The sequence below is a fragment of the Protopterus annectens genome, chromosome 12.part0, assembly GCF_019279795.1.
Source record: "Protopterus annectens isolate FY-2018-M chromosome 12.part0, PAN1.0, whole genome shotgun sequence".
Classification (NCBI taxonomy): Eukaryota; Metazoa; Chordata; order Ceratodontiformes; family Protopteridae; genus Protopterus; species Protopterus annectens.
Genome location: NC_056746.1, coordinates 167386548 through 167406547, shown reverse-complemented (window position 1 = coordinate 167406547; position 20000 = coordinate 167386548). Strand labels below are relative to the sequence as shown.

The window sequence follows — 20000 nt, the reverse complement described above, 5'->3', positions numbered from 1 at the left end:
AATCTTAAAAGTAAAACTGTGGAGATAACTTATCACAATGGGTGATGTTTGACTAGAAGACTGTAGCAGTATTCATAACATCTAGGGCTTTTCACATAATAGTCCCATCTGTCCAGCCAGCATTCTGAAGCTCAGGACCTTCTCTATACAAATTGTACATACACCCTAGGCACATGCCAGAGTGCATGTACGAGAGATCTATGTTTATGCCATTTTCAAAGCTTACTTTCCCTGATTAAGAATATGGTTAAGTAGAACACTAAAGTAAATTCCTAAGGAAAGGAGAGAACACTGAGAAAAAAAAAATATTAAAGACTAGGTGAACTTTGAGAACATGGGAGTTAAAGGTGGAGAAAAGCAAGTGCATAGAATTTACTCCACCCCTGCCAGAAAGTAAAATTTCACATTAATACCCAAAGGGGATGGAGAGAGGGTATAGGTATGGCAACAGTTACCATTATGCTACTTTATCACAACTGCACTGTATTCATTAGATCCCTTTTGCAGAATTCTTACCAGCTGGGATGGCTCCCAGAGCTTGACTAGACTGGACAGAGGAAGGGAGTACTCCCTCCAAACTTAAGATGGCATGAAGTGCAGCCTTAACAAATCCTGTTTGCAACATTTAGTGAAGGCACAGACTGAGGATGAAATAGTTGATTTGTGAATGGTTTTAGAGTCAACTCTCTGCATGAAAGTTCCAGAAGTGGCTACTGCTCTGACAGAGTGGGCTTTAACTATTCCTGGTAGCCGTTTGCCATGACTTGTATAGCAGAAGAGAACTGCACTGCACATAAATTTGTAAATTGTTTAGACACTGGTAAGCTTATTTTCTTTCCAGTGCAAGACACAAACAACTGGTTAGATTTCCCCAAGTCTTCAGTTTATTTTTATTTATTTATTTATTTATTTATTTTAAGTAAAACCTGAAGTGTCTTATGAATACCTAAACAATGAAGAATTTTTTCTCCCTTGCTTTGAAGGTTTGGAAAGAAGCTGGAGTCACTAAGAGTAAATTCAGAAGCCACTTTAGGGCTTAGGCATGGAAGTAGGATTGGTTATAATGCTTACACTATCCTTACGAAAAAACAAATACTGAGAATGCACAAAAGAGTCAGTAACTCAGACTTTCAGCTGAGGCAAAATCTACTAATAAGGTGGTTTTCCATGTCAAAAGTTTCAAAGTAAAACTAGCAGCTGGCACATGCAAAAGAGGAGAAGGAGTTAATTTTTCCAACACACAGCTCAAGTTCCAAGGACAGACCACCACTCTTTTCCTTAACAGGTTTAATGTAGAGAAGTCCCCCAGCAAACAGTTCGACCTGATTTGAGATAAAGGACGATCCAGTGGCAGACAAGTAGAAAATGATGAAATGATGTACCTTTATTGATGTGTTAAGATAAGCTAGATCTAAGCAACTCACAGACATTAAAAAAACAGGGATACATTTGTTCTGCTGAGATCCTGCCCTCTACTTTGACACCAGAAAGAAAACCACTTCATACATATACAGATTGTTACTAGTCTAACAAGCTGGGGGCCTAAGCAAAGCTAAGTTTTCACAAAAGAATAATGATGTCCTGTATTCAAATAGGACATTGAGAGTAAGGGATTTCCAAGTCACCACTGTCCAAAAAGGACATGAGCACCCGGCCTGGTGTAAATGTCATATTCCCATCCACTGGTCTAGGTTGAGCTTAAACTGAGTAATAGAAGAACTCGGCTTCACATGGATGTGGAGTTTGTTCCATAAGAGGGGCAGTCTCTGGGATACACATCACTCTCTCCAACATATCCTGTTTAAATTAAGATAATTTTCCCACCATAATTAATCAAGATAATTTTCTTGGGTGGCGAAAGCCAGGGTACCTTTGACTAGGCTTATATAGGCCCTAGGGCCAATAGCCTAGTACCTACCTATGAACCTAATTGCATGTTCACTGAATTACTGAACTGTAAACTGCTTTTTCATACTGAAAGCTGTATTTTCTGTTTGTGAGTGCTCTATTCATGCTTTTCTGTGCATTTTTGATTTTTTTGAGGTTTCTGTCTTCTAGTCAGGTATCATATAACTGACTTGTTTGCAGTTCATAGGTAGGTACTAGGCTATCAGACCAAGGGCCTAAGTAAGCCTAGCCAGCAAGGTTCCCTGGCTTAAGCCACCCAAGAAAGTTAATTTCCTGTGTTCCTGTCAAGCAGACCACAGAAGTGATCCTGGGGTGTATTTCCTATTTTCCATCCACTCAAGATTTTTCATGAAGAGTGCTAATGAGGAACTTTGCTTGACATAGATGGGTAGCTTGTTCCAGAGATTATAAAGTCTCTGGGACATAAATCTTTCCCTCCAGCATGTCCTGTTTATTGTGGTGACAAGGTTTAGGTCCCTAAAGTGTGTAGCTCGGAGGGATTGTGATTTCTTAAGGTGTAGCATGTCCAACAGCTCTGGGTTTAACATAACTTTATATGTTAGGCAGAGATCTCTTCAGAGTAGGCGATATGCCACAGAGTAAAGCTGGAGTTTTTTGAGACAGTCAGTGTAGGGCATCTGTTTGAGGCCAGTAATCCTCTTTGTGAGGTACTTCTGTGGCCTCTCCAGCTGCTGCAGATGTCTTGTGAGGGACATTTAAAAAGGGGCGTCGTACTCTATGAGTGCTGAGTAGAGGGGAACAATGACCTCTTTTTTCCTGGATGAGAACTCTTTTGTGATGAGGTGTGCCACATAGGATTTCCTGACTACTGTGGCGATGTGATAATCAAAGGAGAGACTACTGTCCATCCCGGTTCCACTGCCTTTTATGTGGTAGTTCATGGGTACAGAGTTTTTACCAAAGGGGATGACAATGCACTTTTTGGCAATGAGCTTGAAGTCATGCCTCTGACACCAGGCATCTGTCACAGTAAGGTCCTTCTGTAGGATGTCCACATCATTTGGGGACTCTACTATGGCTCCTAGTTTGCAGTCATCTGCGAATTTCGTTAGCCAGGGGTCTTCAGTGTTAGCCTGTACTTCAGAGAAGTAGATATCAAACAGGAGAGGTCCCAGAACTGAACACTGTGGTACTCCATTTGTCACTGGTTTGAAGTCAGATTTAGAGTCTGCAACTTTTACAGTGTGGGTTCGGTCAGTGAGCCAGTTGGCAACCCATCTTGTGACATAGGGATTTATACCTAGTTTAGTGAGTTTAGCTATAATTCCAGAATGGGGAATGGTGTTGAAAGCCTTGGCGAGGTCAAGACAGGCTGTGTGAACCACCTTACCCTCGTCTACGGCTTTGGTGACCGCCTCAAAGAAGTCAAACAGGTTCAGAAGGCATCATCTCCCTTTCACAAACCCAAACTGGGTGGGGTCCACAGTTTGGAGGTTACCAGTGTCTGAGTTCCATGATGATACATTCCATGGCCTTGCAGACCAGGCTCATCAGGCTACTAGGGCGATAGTTCCCAGGATCAGTTGTAGCTCCCCCTTTGTGGAGTGGGATAACTGTTGTTTTGCGCCATTCGGTGAGGAACAAAGCCTGACGTGAGACTATGATTGAGCATGGTGCTTAGGTGGGGGAGCCAGTTCATTCTGAAGTTCATGTAAAACACAGCCTGGGATGTTGTCCAGTCCGATGGATGCTGTGTTTTTGGTTTTACAGAGTGCAGCCTTTACCTGCATAGATGTGATTACAGGAACTCTGCATTCTTCCTGTATAGATATGGGCCCTTTAGGGGGTGAGAGGGGGGTAAAGTTAGCACTGAACCTATCTGCCAGGATGTTGGCAATATCAGTTGGTTCTGTAATTTTTGTGCCGTTGTGCTGTAACTCAGAGCAGATCTGGATGCTGCCATTGAGATTCTTGACATAACTATAGAATGCTTTGTGGTTGCCCTTACAATCAGTGGCAATTTTGTTTTTGTAGCTTGGTTTGGAGGATCTTTTAATGGATCTCAGCTTTTTATTGAAGCTGACCAGGGAGCTCCTCCACTCACGGGATTTTACTCTCTTTTGCAACAGTTTCTTCCTTCTCTTGTAGAGTTTATGGTAGGGGACCACTAAGATTGGTTTCCTTTTTTTTTTTTTTTTTTTGGAGGATAGCATCTTGGTTCTGTTTGGGATAGCATGATCCATGCACTCGTGTTAGTGCTTATAGAGTGCATTTGTGTAGGATTCAGCAGTCGTTAACTGTATTGTCCATCTGCATGGGTGTCATGAAGTTCACCATTTCTGTCTTAAGAAGCATGCAGTTGGCTTTGGAGAAATTTTTTACCATGGTTTCCTTAATGGTGGGTGGGGGCGGGATGCAGATATCTAGGGTAATTAGCTTATGGTCGGATCTAACCAATGAGGTGTTTATTTCAGGTGTGGAACATCGGTCACTCATGTTGGTAATGACTAGGCCTAGGATAGTGTTGCCCTTGGTGGGGGTGTGGATAAATTGATCCAGGGCATTGGAATTTATGAATTCCAGAAAGCATTGAGCGAAGGAGTTGGTACATGAGCAGTTTTCCCATTTAATGGTGGGATAGTTGAAATCGACCATTATTAGAGTGTTTGGTTAAACCCTAATATTTTCCAGTACATCAAGAAAAGAGGAGTGGGAATCCTGGGGCATGGTGGGGGATCTGTAGCAAGCTACAATTTGGATTGCAGTTTTGCCCAGAGTTAGTTGCACTTGGATACCCTCGGATTCATTATGCTGAGCAACTAGCTTAGAGATGTGGACATCCTTAATGAATATGGACACACTTCCGCCTTTGGTGTTCTGGTCCAGGTTAGATGGCCGAAAAGTGTGGTATGAGTTATAGCCTGGTAATGTAGGGGTGCGCTCTAGGGCCTTGAACCAGGTCTCAGTCACTGCACAGATATATATGTTCTCCCATTTTAAGGAGTGCCTCGAGTGAGTACATTTTGAGATTTAGACTTCTAGCATTGAGTAGCATTACCCTCAGTTTTTGCTTGCCTGCTCCTGTTACAGTGGTGAATTTATCATCTGAAACTTGCCTAAAAAAGGCACTACAGGGGTGGCAAGAGCCTTAGCCAGTATCTGGAATCCAAGGGGCGACAGGTGCAGGCCATCTCTGTCAAAGCATTGTGATCCGTCGACCATATCGTCCCAAGCAGACAGATACTGGATCACCTTAGAATCACACCAGAAGCTTAGCCAATTTTTGAAGTCAATCATTTTGTCCTTGTACTGCGGTATCATTCTGGGCAATGGCAGGATGCTACACAGGGATAGGGTCATACCTGCCTGGCCTACAAGATCAGAGAGCTCTTCCATGCCTCTCTTCATGTAGTCCAGGGAGGTACGTCTCAGGTCGTTCACACCAACATGGACAATGAGAGTCATATTTATACTTGTCGAGTGACCTGAGTGCGTGGGTTATGTGGTGGATCCTGGCACTAGATACCAGCTGACAGTAATTTCTCCTTGTTTAGCTGGGTGAGTGGGACATCAGTGTGCCTGACTATAAAGTCACCTATGACTAGTGTGTTGGGTAAGTTGGTTTATCTTATGGGCTGTGGTTTATTGGCACACTGAGTCTGTGGGCTATATGTCATTTGGGTTGTGTTGGGGGTGGAGGTTGCTTGCGTTTCAGCTTTGGAGGTCTCTGTTGCTTGACTAGATTATTACTGAGAGCCTCTGCGAATGCTTTTATGTTTTTGTGTGTGGATTTTGGTGGTGTAGGTTTAGTGGGACTATGTCAGGAGTGTGGTGTGGTGCAAGTGTTTACCTTCTCCTCGACTGTCAAGTTCAGCCTCGGATGGAGAGAGCTTTACCTCCAGTTTGGCTAGATAAGTGCATCTCTCACAGGTTGAGGTGTTGGGTGGTAGGAGGAGAGGGTTGTCTGTGTACATGAGGCAATTGCTACATTGTCTCAAGATGCCCAGATTCATCAGATAGACAGGAGAGAACACTGTGAGCTGACCCTTGGACATACCTGAATAAAAAACTACTTTCCTCTGGACAAGTGAGGAAAGTGAGTATAAGAGCTGTTTTTCTCTAAGCAAGTGAGGAAAGAAAGAACAAACACTATTTCCCTCTAGGTAAAGAGGAAGGTTGAGTGCTGTAGTAATTTGTAGTTTATTTAGTGCTAACAATAAGTTCTGAACAATAATAACGAATAAGCAAATTCAAGTGCTAAAACTAAGAATCTGTACCTGGATCTTGTGGTAAATAGGCTACCTAGTGCTTACCACTCCCACTGATATGCTAGAATGCTTTGTTCCAACACAGAAAGGCTTGGGGGCTCAAAAACTTACAAAGAGTCCTGGATACAGCAAATCTGTACCTGGGCTACACTAGTTACAAGAAAGATGGGAAACAAACACAGGCTTTTAAACCAGAAAGTTGAAAGAGATGGAAAAACTGCCTAAACAGCCAATAAACTACAGTTTCTGGGCCAGAAACCACGCTTGTGGTAGATAGGTTACTTAGTGCTTACAACTCCCACTGATAAGCTAGAAGGCTTCCCTCCAACACAAAAAGGCTTTGAGGGCTCAGAAGCTTAGAAACAGTCCTGTTTACAGCAAATCTGTATCTGGATTAAACTAGTTACAGGAAAGACAGGAAACAAGCTTAGAAAATTTTTTTTTTTTTGGAACGTGGAAAGGGAGAAAAGATAAACAGAAGATAATTCAAAATTTAAGAACCTAAGCGGTTTGCCCTTCACAAATGTTCTCTCTGTATTAGGTAGAATGAGCTAGTGACACTAGACTGGAATAGAGCTGACCAAATGGGACTGGTTGGAGTGTCTGAAGTCAAAATACGATCTCACTGTACTCGTGAGTGAGAAAATGAGATAGACCCAGGAGAAGTGTTCAAACAAATTTATGGGAGTGGCGGGCAATTCCAAAGCCACCAAGTTTAATACAAGAACAGGGAGGGTGGGGGGAAACTAACTGCAGAGACAGAGAGACCACAGTATTCTATGAAACAATTAAATAGAAAAATAAATAACTACAGAGAGAGACAGACCAATGAAAATTAAATGCAGAGAAAAATAAAATAAAATGCAGTACAATCTTTAACACTGCAAGTTTGTACTTAACTTAGCTAGTAATGCAGTTGATTGTAGGTATGTAGCAGAAGCCAAACTACTCCGATAATGAGCAGTAATAAATTCAAAGATATGCGATTAGCACTTATAAAGACACAGAAACCCTCTAGGCTAAGAGTTTAACACTGAATATCAATGAAGTGAAACACAACAGCCTCCACTAACTGCAGAGACAGAGAGAGACCACAGTATTCTATGAAACGATTAAATAGAAAAATAACTACAGAGCATTCTTTTACTACAAAGCATTCTCTAGAGTCTCCTTGCGCCTTTATCTGTTTAAAACTTTAATTTAGTGGCTAGAGCTAGTAGCTGTAATACCGCGGTAGTGGTGCTGCGGTAGCGTTGTCGCCTCACAGCAAGACATTGTCGCGTTCGATTCTCAGCTAGAGCATCTTCTGTATGGAGGCATGCATGAATGGGCGTGCCTTCGTTGAAGGTTGTGCGTCAGGGCTGGTAACTCGACACGTAAAAATCCACTACCAAACATTAGCGGACCGGAGGTCCGCTGTGGCGACCCCTAACCGGGATAAGCCGAAAGACACAACAGCAGCTAGTAGCTGTAATAGTTTCCCACCCCCACTCCCTATTGTTGTCTTGTTGTTATACTTGGTGGCTTTACAGTTGCCCGCCCATACTGCATATTTGATTTGGGACACTCCTCCCAGTCTAGTGTTATTAGTGCATTCTACCTAATAGAGAGAAACGGAAGATAATTCAAAATTTTAAGAACCTAAGCGGTTTGCCCTTCACAAATGTTCTCTCTGTATTAGGTAGAATGAGCTAGTGACACTAATATAGAGAGAGAACATTTGTGAAGGCCAACCCACTTAGATTCTTAACCTTGACTTATCCTCTGTTTGAACTTTCTCCTTTGCCACTTTATTAAAAAAAAAATTCTAAGCTTGTTTCCCCCCCTTTGCTGTAACAAATCTAGTCCAGATACAGATTTGCTGTATCCAGGACTGTTTGTAAGCTCCTGAGCCCCCAAGCCTTTCTGTGTTGGAGGGAAGCCTTCTAGCTCATCAGTGGAAGTGGTAAGCACTAGGTACCCTTATCCACCACATAAGGAGAGTTTTCTGGCCCAGAAATTGTAGTTATTGGCCATTTGGGAAGTTTTTCCATCTCTCTCAACTTTCTGATTTAAAAGGCCACATTTGCAGTTGTTTCCTCCCTTTCCTGTAACTAGACTAGTCCTGTTACAGATTTGCTGTACCCAGGACTGTTTGAAAGCTTCTGAGCGGTGCCAGAGTCTGCTCTTCAATTTTTCCCTTAGATTTACTAGTTCTCCCCCTCCTGCAGTTATACTAGCTTATTAGTCTAGCACTTTACCAGACATCTTGTAGCAATTATTGTAGCACACAAGTGCTGCCAGCAATAAACATTCTACAAGGAAACCGATGTAGTACTTATTACCAATGCCCAGCCCTCCAGGCATGTCTAAAGGTCAGTTCCCTGTGCTTTCTCCTATTAACCTGGTGAACTTGGACATCCTGAGGCAATGTAGCAGCTGCCTCATATACACAGACAACCCTCTCCTCTTACCTTCCAACACTCAGACTTGCGAGAGATGCACTTATATATACAAATTGGAAGCCACACACTCTCCAGCCAAGACCGGACTAGCTGGTCAACAGAAGGTCAACACTTGCACCACACCACATGAAACACACAGCCCTCTGGAACACACCAGCACTGCCTTCACATAAAAACACAAACCACAAAACCCACCTTTGTGGAGGCTCTCAATAAAAATCTACCCAAGCAGCAGAGACCTCCAAGGCAGAAATGCACTCGACCACCACAACACAATACTAATCACGAGACACACAACTCTCCTAAACAGTGTGCCACTTAACCAAAGTCCCTAAGGCAAAACAGCATGCCCAACACACTAGTCATAGGTGACTCGATAGTGAGGCACACTGATGTCCCAATCACTAGGTTGAATAAGGAGAAAGTAACAGCTGCCTGTCAGGTGCCAGGATCCGACACAATGCAAGCACTCAGAGGTTGCTCAACAGGTACAAATATGACTCTGTCATTGTACATGTTAATCACTTGAGATGTACCTCCCTGGACTACATGGAGAGACATGGAGGAGCTCTCGGATTGTGTAGCCCAGGTGGGTATGTCCCTAGCCCTGAGCAGCATCCTACCATCACCCAGAATGATACCACAGTACAAGCAGAAAATGATTCAACAAATGGCTAAGTTTCTGGTGTCATTCTAAGGGGATCCAGTATCTGCCTGCCTGGGATGACATGACTGACAGACCTCGATGCTTTGCAGAGATGGCTTGCATTTGTCATCCCTGGGCTTCTGGATAATGGCCAAGGGTCTTGCCACACCCACACCTATAGAGCCTTTTTTAGGCAGTGTTCCAAAGACCAAACTACCATCGTAACAGCTACAAACAGATGCAATCTGCGGGTCATGTTGCTCAACGCTAGAAGTTTAAATCTCAAAATGCACTCACTCAAGGCACTCCTTACGATGGAGAACATAGGTTCAGAGGTAGGTACTAGGCTATTGGTCCTAGGGCCTATATAAGCCTAGCCAAAGGTACCCTGGCTTTCGCCACCCAAGAAAATTATTTTCCTGTGCCACTGTCGAGCAGAGCCACAGAAGTGATCCCCGGGGTGAATTTACTATCTCCCATCCAATCATCAAGATTTTTTCTTGAACAGTGCTAATGAGGAGCTTTGTTTGATATAGATAGGTAGTTTGTTCCAGAGTATGGGAAGACTCTGGGACAAGAATCTATCCCTCCAGCATGTTCTGTTTACTGTGGTGACAAGGTTTAGGTCCCTAGAGCGTGTAGCTCGTAGGGATTGGGATTTCTTTAAGTGGAGCATGTCTAAAAGCTCTGGGTTTGACATAGCTTTGTGTGTTAGGCAGACATCGCCTCTGAGTAGGCGATATGCAACGGAGTAAAGCTGCAGTTTTTTTTAGACGGTCTGCATAGGGCATTTCTTTGAGGCCGGTAATCCTCTTTGTGAGGTATTTCTGTGGCCTTTCCAGTTGTTGTAGATGTCTTGCGAGATACATACCAAAAGGGGCATTGTACTCTATAATGGGTCTAATGAGTGACGAGTAGAGGGGAACAATGACCTCTTTTTTTCCTGGATGAGAAACCTTTTGTGATGAGGTGTGTCACATAGAAGGATTTTCTGACTACTGTGGCGATGTTATTATTAAAGGAGAGACTACTGTCCACCTGTGTCCCAAGGTCTCTTATCACACTTTCGGTGTTAAGTAGACTACCACCTATGTGGTAGTTCATGGGTACTGAGTTTTTACCAAAAGGAATGACAATGCACTTTTTGGCATTGAGCTTGAGGCCATGGCTTTGACACCAGGCATCTGTCTCAGCAAGGCCCTTTTGTAGGATGTCCACATCTTTTGGAGTTTTGATTATGGCTCCTAGTTTGCAGTCATCTGCGAACTTCGTTAGCCAAAGACCTTCTGTGTTGTCCTGTACTTCAGAAAAGTAGATACCGAACAGGACAGGACCCAGGACTGATCCCTGTGTTACTCCACTTGTCACTGGTTTGAAGCTGGATTTGGAGTCTGCTACTTTCACAGTGTGGGTTCTGTCAGTGAGCCAGTTGGCAACCCATCTTGTGACATAGGGATTTATACCTAGTTTAGTGAGTTTATCTATAATTCCAGAGTGGGGGGTGGTGTCAAAAGCCTTGGCGAGATCTAGATAGGCTGTGTGAACCACCTTACCCTCATCTACGGCTTTGGTGACTGCTTCAAAGAAGTCTATCAGGTTTAAGAGACATTATCTGCCTTTTACAAACCCAAACTGGGTGGAGTCCTGAGTTTGGAGATTACCAATGTCATTGTTTATAAGTTCCATGATGATACGCTCCATAGCCTTGCAGACCAGGCTCGTTAGGCTAATGGGGCGGTAGTTTCTGGGGTCTGTGGTGGCTCCCCCTTTGTGGAGTGGGATAACTGTCGCTGTGCGCCATTCAGTGGGCACATAGCCTGAGGTGAGGCTATGATTGAACATGGTACTTAGGTGGGGTGCCAGTTCGTTCTGTAGTTCATGTAGAACACAGCCTGGGATGTCGTCAGGTCCCATAGATGCTGTGTTTTTGGCTTTGGATAGCGTGTTTTTTACCTGTGCAGCCGTGATTACAGGAACTTTGCATTCTTCTGGTACAGAGATGGGCCCTTTAGGGGATGACAGAGGGGGTAAAATTAGCACTGAACCTATCTGCCAGGATGTTGGCAATATCCGTTGGTTCTGTATATTTAGTGCCATTGTGCTGTAACTCAGAGCAGATCTGAGTGTTGCCATTGAGATTCTTGACATAGCCATAGAATGCTTTGTAGTTGTCTTTAGAGTCAGTGGCAATTTTGTTTTCATAACTAGCTTTGGATGATTTTATGAGGGATCTCAGCTTCTTACTGAAGCTGACCAGGGAGTTACTCCAATCATGGGATTTTACTCTTTTTTGCAACAGTTTCTTTCTTCTGTTGTAGAGTTTGTTTATGGCAGGGGACCACCAGATTGGCTTCCTTTTTTTGGAGGATAGCATCTTGGTTCTGTTAGGGATTGCACAATCCATGCACTCATGTAAGTGCTTATAAAGTACATTTGTGTAAGATTCAGCAGTCATACCTCTATTGTCCGACAGCATGGGTGTCGTGAAGTTTGCCACTTCTGTCTTAAGAAGCGTGAAGTTGGCTTTGGAGAAATTTTTTACTGTGGTTTCCCTAATGGGGGTTGGGGGAGGGATGTGGATGCCTAGGGTGATTAGCTTATGGTCGGATCTGACCAACGAGGAACTGACCTCTGGTGTGGAGCACCGGTTGCCCATGTTGGTAATAACCAGGTCTAGGAAATTGCTGCCCCTGGTGGGGGTGTGGATAAGTTGATCCATGGCATTGGAATTTATGAATTCCAGAAAACGTTGAGCACAAGAGTTGGTACATGATTAGTTTTCCCAGTTAATGGTAGGGTAGTTGAAATCGCCCATTATTAGGGTGTTAGGTTGTACCCTAATATTTTCCAGTGTATTAAGAAATGAGGAGTGGGAATCCTGGGGCATGGTGGGGGATCTGTAGCAAGCTACAATTTGGATTGCTGTCTTGCCCAGAGTTAGTTGCACTTGGATAATCTCGGATGCATTATGCTGAGCAACTAGCCTGGAGGTGTGGATATCCTTAATGAATATGGACACGCCTCTGCCTTTAGTGTTTCAGTCCAGATTAGGTGGCCGAAAGGTGTGGTATGAATTATAGCCAGGTAATACAGGGGTACTCTCTGGAGCCCTGAACCAGGTCTCTGTCACTGCACAGATGTCGATGTTCTCCATTTTAAGGAGTGCCTCGAGAGAGTGCATTATGAGGTTTATACTTCTAGCATTGAGTAGCAATACCCTCAGATTTTTCTTGCCTGTACCTGTTAGGGTGGTGAATTTGTCATTTGAACCTTGCCTAAAAAAGGCACTATAGGGGTGGCTAGAGCCTTTGCCAGTATCCGGAATCCCAGGGGCGACAGGTGCAGGCCATCTCTGGCAAAGCATCGTGGCTTGTCGATCATGTCATCCCAGGCAGACAGATACTGGATCCCCTTAGAATGACACCAGAAGCTTACCAATTGCTGAAGTCAATCATTTTGTCCTTGTACTGTGGTATCACTCTGGGTGATGGCAGGATGCTACTCAGGGCTAGGGTCATACCTGCCTGGGCCACAAGATCGGACAGCTCCTCCATGTCCCTTTTCATGTAGTCCAAGGAGGTACGTCTCAGGTCATTCACACCAACATGGACAATGACAGATTCGTATTTGTACTTGTTGTGGAGTGACCTGAATGCATGCATTATGTGGCAGATCCTGGCACCTGACAGTAACTTTCTCCTTGTTTAGCCTGGTGAGTGGAACATCAGTGTGCCTGACTATAGAGTCACCTATGACTAGAGTGTTGGGTACGTTGTTATGCCTTATGGGCTGTGGTTGAGTGGCACATTGAGTTTGTGGGCTATGTGTCATTTGGGTTGTGTTGGGGGTGGAGGTTGCTTGTGTTTCTGCTTTGGAGGTCCCTGTTGCTTGGGCAGGTTTTTACTGAGAGCCTCCACGAATGTAGGTGTGTGTTTTGTGTTTCTATGTGTGTGTTTTGGTGGTGTAGGTTTTGAGACATTTGTGCAGTAACAGAGACCTTGTTCAAGGCAGAAGAAAGCACCCCTGCACTACCAGGCTACAACTTACTCCACACCTTTCGGCCGTATGGGTAAATTACCATAGCTAACATTTGGGAAGGGAATAATCCCGGATGCCCTGGAGAATGGTCCTAGCAAAGCCTGACCTAGACAAGGAATCAAGCTTTTAGTGCTTTGTAAAAGTATGTACAGATGCCAAGGTGCTGCTTCTAGTATATTTCTAGAACCCAACCCTTTCCAAAAAGGCATAGAATAAGATTGGGCCTTGACCCTACCTGTAACACTTTTGTTGTGAGAACAAAAGGTAACAGCCTGAGATAATCATTTAGAAACAGTCTGTTTAGACACAGTTTGTGCGTTCTTTTTACTGTCACAAGAAATGAAATGATCCAAAGATCTGAAAGATTTTGTTCTGAAAACCCGAGCTGTCTGCGGATATCCACGGTATGAAGTATCCTTTCTCCCTCACTTTACAGTTCAATAAAGAAAACAGGGAGATGCAAAGTTTGGCTTGAAGTAAACTTGGATCCCACTTTAGGCATAAAAGAAGGATTAGTTCTCAAAACTAACCCGGTCTTTGAGGAAAATGAAATAAGGCTGGCTTACCATAAGAGCTTGCACAACTCGGATACTCTTCTTGCAGAGGTCAGAGCAATCAGCAAAATAGTTGTCCATGTTAAGAATCTCAAGTCAGCTAGATCAGCTGATTCAAATGGAGTAACAGTTCGCTTCTCTAGCAGAAGATTAAGATCCCAAGCAAGAGCCATCGGTTTTCTTGGAGGTTTCTTGTGCAAAACCCCTTTCAAAAACATTTTGACATGAAAATGCACTGAAACAGGAGGACCCATGGGCAGACATGCTGAAATGAATGAAATGAACATGGACGGAGAAGTAAGAAAGGCCAAAGCATAGTAACTCTCACAAATCGTGTAAAACCAGAGAAACATTAGCCCTGAATGGGTGCTGGTTACGTTGCTGGCACCAACTAAAAAATATGTTCCATTTGTTAATATTCTAGAAGAAGGCTTTCCTGCCCACATTAGTACCTGCTGCATATCTACAATAAGCAAGTGCCCAAAGGGAATTAAGACCCTGTTATCCACGCAGGTAAATGAAGTTGATTGAGGACAGGGTGCATCAAACATTCCTGCTCTTGTGTGAGTAGATCCATTCAGTGAGGAAGCTTGTGGTAACTGCCTCTGGTAATTTCCAAAAGAAGGGAAAGGTTAAGGAAAATGAATCTGTCTTCCAGGCCTTTCTGCATGGAGTCTCGGATCAGAATTTTGCCAGCTGATTGTTCAGAGTGGTGGCAGTGAGGTCTACTTGAACTTCCCAAAGATGGATCAAATCTTGGATGATCACCAGTCTAGTTTCCTTTCATAAGGGTCTGCCTTTCCCCTGCTCGGCTTGCCTGGCAAACAGTTTTGCTCCAATGGGATGTAGTATGCCTGTACAGTGAAACTGTGCTATATCCGCAACTAACATGGCTAGTCTGCAAAAAGGTTAAGATCTGGCTCCCCCCCTTGCTTGTTGATAGACCACATAACTGTGAAATTGTCTGTAAAACCAGAAGAGGTGCAGCAGACCAAAGATGATTCAAAGAATATTGAGTTCTTTGATCAGACCAAACATCTTTCAAATTTGTGTGCTTACACCTCTCTTTGGTGTCCCAAACACCTTCTACTTTTTTCCTCCAGAAACTGCTCCCCAAGGAAGTCCAAGGAGTTTGCGGTGACTGCTTTGGAGCAGGGGGAAAGAAGGAGTGACCTGGATTTAGAGAAATTTGCCATCTCCAAATGAGTTCTCCTTTGAAAAACCCAGAACTGGGATTTTAAAAGATAATGGGTTGGTTTTGATGCTAGACCACAGAGACTTCAGATACCATTGTATCTTTCTGATGTGGAGTCTTGCCAAGAGTATCATGCAAGCCAAAGATGCCACGAGACTCAAAATCCTGTGGTCTTTCCCTTACAGTGACTGAAGTCTGAGTAGAAAACCCTAAAATACATCTGGATATAGATCTTTTTTTTTCCTGTGGAAGAAAAGCTCTCTGAACTAAGGTGTCTAGCAGATACCCCAATAACACAAATCTGTGTGATGGAGTCAAGTGCCTCATGTACACAGACAACCCTCTCCTCCTACCACCCAACACTACAACCTGTGAGAGATGCACTTACATAGCCAAAATGGAAGCAAAGCTCTCTCCACCCAAGATTGTGCTAAACAGTCAAGAGGAGAAGGTTAACACCCACACTACACCTCAAGCAACACATAGCCCTTCTAAACCCGCACCACCAACACCCACATATAGCAACACTAAATCCACATATGCAGAGGCCCTTAACTGTAACCTGCCCAAGCAACAAAGACCTCTGAAGCTGAAACGCAAACAAACACCAATCACAACCAATGTGTCACATAGTTCACAACACCAGTGTGCCACCCAGCAACAGCCCCTAAGGCAAGACAATGTACCTAACACTTTAGTCATAGGTGACTCTATAGTCCGGCACACTGATGTCCCTCTCACCGGGTTGAATAAGAAGAAAATTACAGTCAGCTGCCTGTCGGGTGCCAGGATCCGCCACATAACGCATGCACTCAAGTCACTCCACAACAAGTACAAATATGACTCTGTCATTGTCCATGTTGGAGTGAATGACCTGAGACGTACCTCCCTGGACTACATGAAAAGAGACATGGAAGAGCTCTCGGATCATGTGGCCCAGGCAGGTATGACCCTAGCCCTGAGTAGCATCCTGCCTTTGCCCAGAATGATACCACAATATAAGGATAAAATGATTGACCTCAACAATTGGCTAAGCTTATGGTGTCATTCAAAGGGGATCCAGTATCTATCTGTCTGGGATGACATGATTGACAGACCACGATGCTTTGCCAGAGATGGTCTGCACCTGTCGCCCCTGGGATTCAGGTTACTGGCTAAGGCTCTTGCCACCCCTATAGTGCCTTTTTTAGGCAAACTTCAAAGGACAAAACCACCACCGTAACAGGTACAAGCATGCAAAATCTGAAGGTAATGCTACTCAATGCTAGAAGTCTAAACCTCAAAATGCACTCTCTCGAGGCACTCCTAAAAATGGAGGACATCGATATCTGTGCAGTAACTGAGACCTGGTTCAAGGCTCCAGAGAGCACCCCTGCAATACCAGGCTACAACTCTTACCACACTTTTCGGCCACCAAACCAGGACCAAACACTAAAGGTGGAGGAGTGTCAATATTCACCAAGGATATTCACACCACCAGGCTAGTTGGCCAACACAATGGGTCTGAAATTCTCCAAGTGCAACTAACACTAGGTAAGACTGCAATCCAAATTGTAGCTTGCTACAGATCCCCCACCATACCCCAAGATTCTCACTACACCTTTCTAAACATACTGGAAAATATTACGATAGAACCAAACACCCTAATACTGGGTGATTTTAACTACCCTGCCATTAACTGGGAAAACTACTCATGTCCCAACACCTTTGCGCAACGGTTCTTGGAATTCATAAATTCCAACGCCCTGGATCAACTAATCCATAGTCCCACCAGTGGCTCCAATATCCTAGACCTGGTCATTACCAACATGGGAAATCAATGCTCCATACCTATGGTCACCCTCTTGTTAGTCAGGTCTGACCATAAGCTAATCACCCTTAACATCCACATCCCACCCCCCAGTAAAGAAACCACCATAAAAAACTTCTCCAAAGCCAAATTCATCCTACTCAAGTCAGAAGTGACAAACTTCATGACACCCATGCAGACGGGAACTGCACTGTACAAGCACATCCACTCATGCATGAATCGTGCCATCCCAAATAGAACCAAAATGCTCTCATCCAAAAAAAGGAAGCCAATCTGGTGGTCCCCTGCCATAAACAAACTTTACAACAAAAGGAAGAAACTTTTGCAGAAGAGAGGAAAATCCCAGGATGCAAAAAACTCCCTTACTAGCCTCAGTAAGAAACTGAGATGCCTCATAAAATCCTCCAAAGCTAGTTACGAAAATAAAATTGCCAAAGATTCCAAAGACAACCACAAAGCATTCTATAACTATGTCAAGAATCTAAATGGCAATGCTCAGATCTGCTCTGAGCTAAAACAGAAAGGCATTAAATATACTGATCCGAAGGATATTGCCAATATCCTGGCAGATCGATTCAGTGCCAACTTCACCCCCCTCTCACCCCCTAAATGGCCCATCTCAATACCGGAAGATTGCCAAATTCCAGTAATAACGGCCACACAGGTACAAAACGCACTCTCTAAAGCCAAGAATACAGCATCCATGGGACCAGATGACATCCCGGGCTGTGTACTACATGAACTACAATATGAACTGGCACCTCACCTAAGTGTCATGTTTAATCACAGCCTCACCTCAGGTTTCATGCCCACTGAGTGGCGCAGAGCTACAGTTATCCCGCTCCACAAGGGAGGATCTGCCTTGGATCCCAGAAACTACTGTCCCATCAGTCTGACAAGCCTTATCTGCAAGGCCATGGAGCGTATTATCATGGAACTTATAAACAAAGACATTGGCAACCTTCAAACACTGGACCCCACCCAGTTCGGGTTTGTGAAGGGCCGATCTTGTCTCCTGAACCTGATTGACTTCTTTGAATTAGTCTCCAGAGCCATGGACAAGGGTAAGGTGGTCAACACAGCCTATCTAGACCTTGCCAAGGCCTTTGACACCATCCCCCACTCTGGAATCATAGATAAACTTACTAAGTTGGGCATTAATCCCTATGTCACCCAATGGGTTGCTAAATGGCTTACTGATAGAACCGACACTGTAAAAGTAGCCGACTCCAAATCCAGCTCCAGACAAGTGACAAGTGGAGTACCTCAGGGTTCAGTCCTGGGGCCGCTCTTGTTTGGCATCTACTTCTCTGAAGTACAGGTCAACACTAAGGGACTCTGGCTAACAAAGTTTGCAGATGACTGCAAACTGGGAGCCATTATTGAATCCCCAAATGATGTGGATACTCTACAAAAGGGCCTTACAGAAACAGATGCTTGGTGCCAGAGCCATGGGCTCAAGCTCAATGCCAAGAAATGTACTGTTATCCCCTTTGGGAAAAAACATGTATCCATGAATTACCATATAAGTGTCAGTACACTAAACACAGAAAGTGTGATAAGAGACTTAGGGACACAGGTGGACAGTGGTCTCACCTTCGATAACCACATCGCCACAACAGTCAGGAAAATCCTTCTATGTGGCACACCTCATCACGAAGGGCTTTTCATCCAGAAAAAAGGAGGTCATTGTCCCACTGTACTCATCCCTCATTAGACCCATTATAGAATACAACACCCCATTTGGTATGTACCTCTCAAGACATATGCAACAACTGGAAAGGCCTCAGAAATACCTCACTAAAAGAATCACAGGCCTAAAGCAGATGCCCTATGCTGACTGCCTTAAAAAACTCCAGCTATACTCTGTCACATATCGTCTACTCAGAGGCGATCTCTGCTTAACATACAAGGCCATGTCAAACCCAGAGCTGTTGGACATGCTAGACTTAAAGAAATCCCAATCCCTCAGAGCTACACGCTCCAGGGATCTAAACCTTGTCATCACAATAAACAAAACATGCTGGAGGGATAGGTTCCTGACCCAGAGACTCCCCAGACTCTGGAATAGATTGCCCATACATGTCAAGCAGAGTGCCTCTTTGGACCTCTTCAAGAGGAACCTTGACGATTGGATGGGAGAAAGGAAATTCACCCCAGGGATCACGTCAGTCGCCCTGCTAGACAGGGGTCCAGGAAAGTAAATAATGTGGGAAGAAATAGCCAGAGAATTATTATGGCTAGGCTTGTATAGGCCCTAGGGCTGATAGCCTAGTACCAACCTATGAACCTATGAAGAGAGACTTATGAATGCTTTCTTGGAACTCCAACTTGTGCAAGAGGTCTCTCACCCAAGTGAGAGATTTTTGATAGTTTGCAAAGATAAGCAATTCATCTAAATATGGAAAAATGTGGATATCCTGTAGCCTGCAATATGAGCTACAACTGGAACTAATACACTTTGTGAACACCTTTGCTACACTGGATAGTCTAAAGGGCAAGGCAGAGAACTAATAATATAATCCACACAAATCTTTAGCACTAGAAGTCTCGATGAATAGGGATATGACAAGCATCTTTTAAAACTTATTTATTCCTAGGAAATTTAAGAGGAAGAAGGTGTAACAGGTTGTGAAGTGACAGCATTTTGAACTTGGGCACTATCACAACTTGGTTTAGGAAAGAAAGATCCAGAACTGGTCTGCAAGCTTTTTCTTTCTTTGGCACCAAAAACATCCTTGAATAAAAACATTTCCCAAACTGGGAGGAAGGAAATGGATCTTTCACTCCCTAAGACAACATGTTTTGAAGAACCAGATGAAACAGAGGAGTCTGGTCTGGTGGATCTACTTCTTTTGGTACCCTATTGTCATTTCTTCTTTAACGTTTGTTAACCAGCATTTTGCTGAGACTATTTTGTTTCTTACCAAAACTGGATGACGAGTTAGAGCATCCTTTAGAAAATATGGAAAAGGGGGCTGAAAAACCTTGAGAGATTCCCTGAATCAACTTACCCATCTCATCACACCTTTTGGAAACCAAAGAAACCGTGTTGGGTAAAACCTTGGTGCAGAAATAAATCCAAATGAAAGGTAAAAAGTAAAAAATGCACCAAGATAACACACAGCAAAACGTTTAATCACAGCAAAGTACAAAGTGGTAAGCGCTTTCACAAC

General features: G+C 43.8%; 1 protein-coding gene across 5 annotated transcripts in view; it reads right to left on the bottom strand.

Annotated features, from left to right (window-relative positions):
- Window positions 1–20000, bottom strand: part of TSC2 (TSC complex subunit 2) — a 3048576-nt gene that overhangs the window by 920579 nt on the left and 2107997 nt on the right. The window lies entirely within an intron of this gene.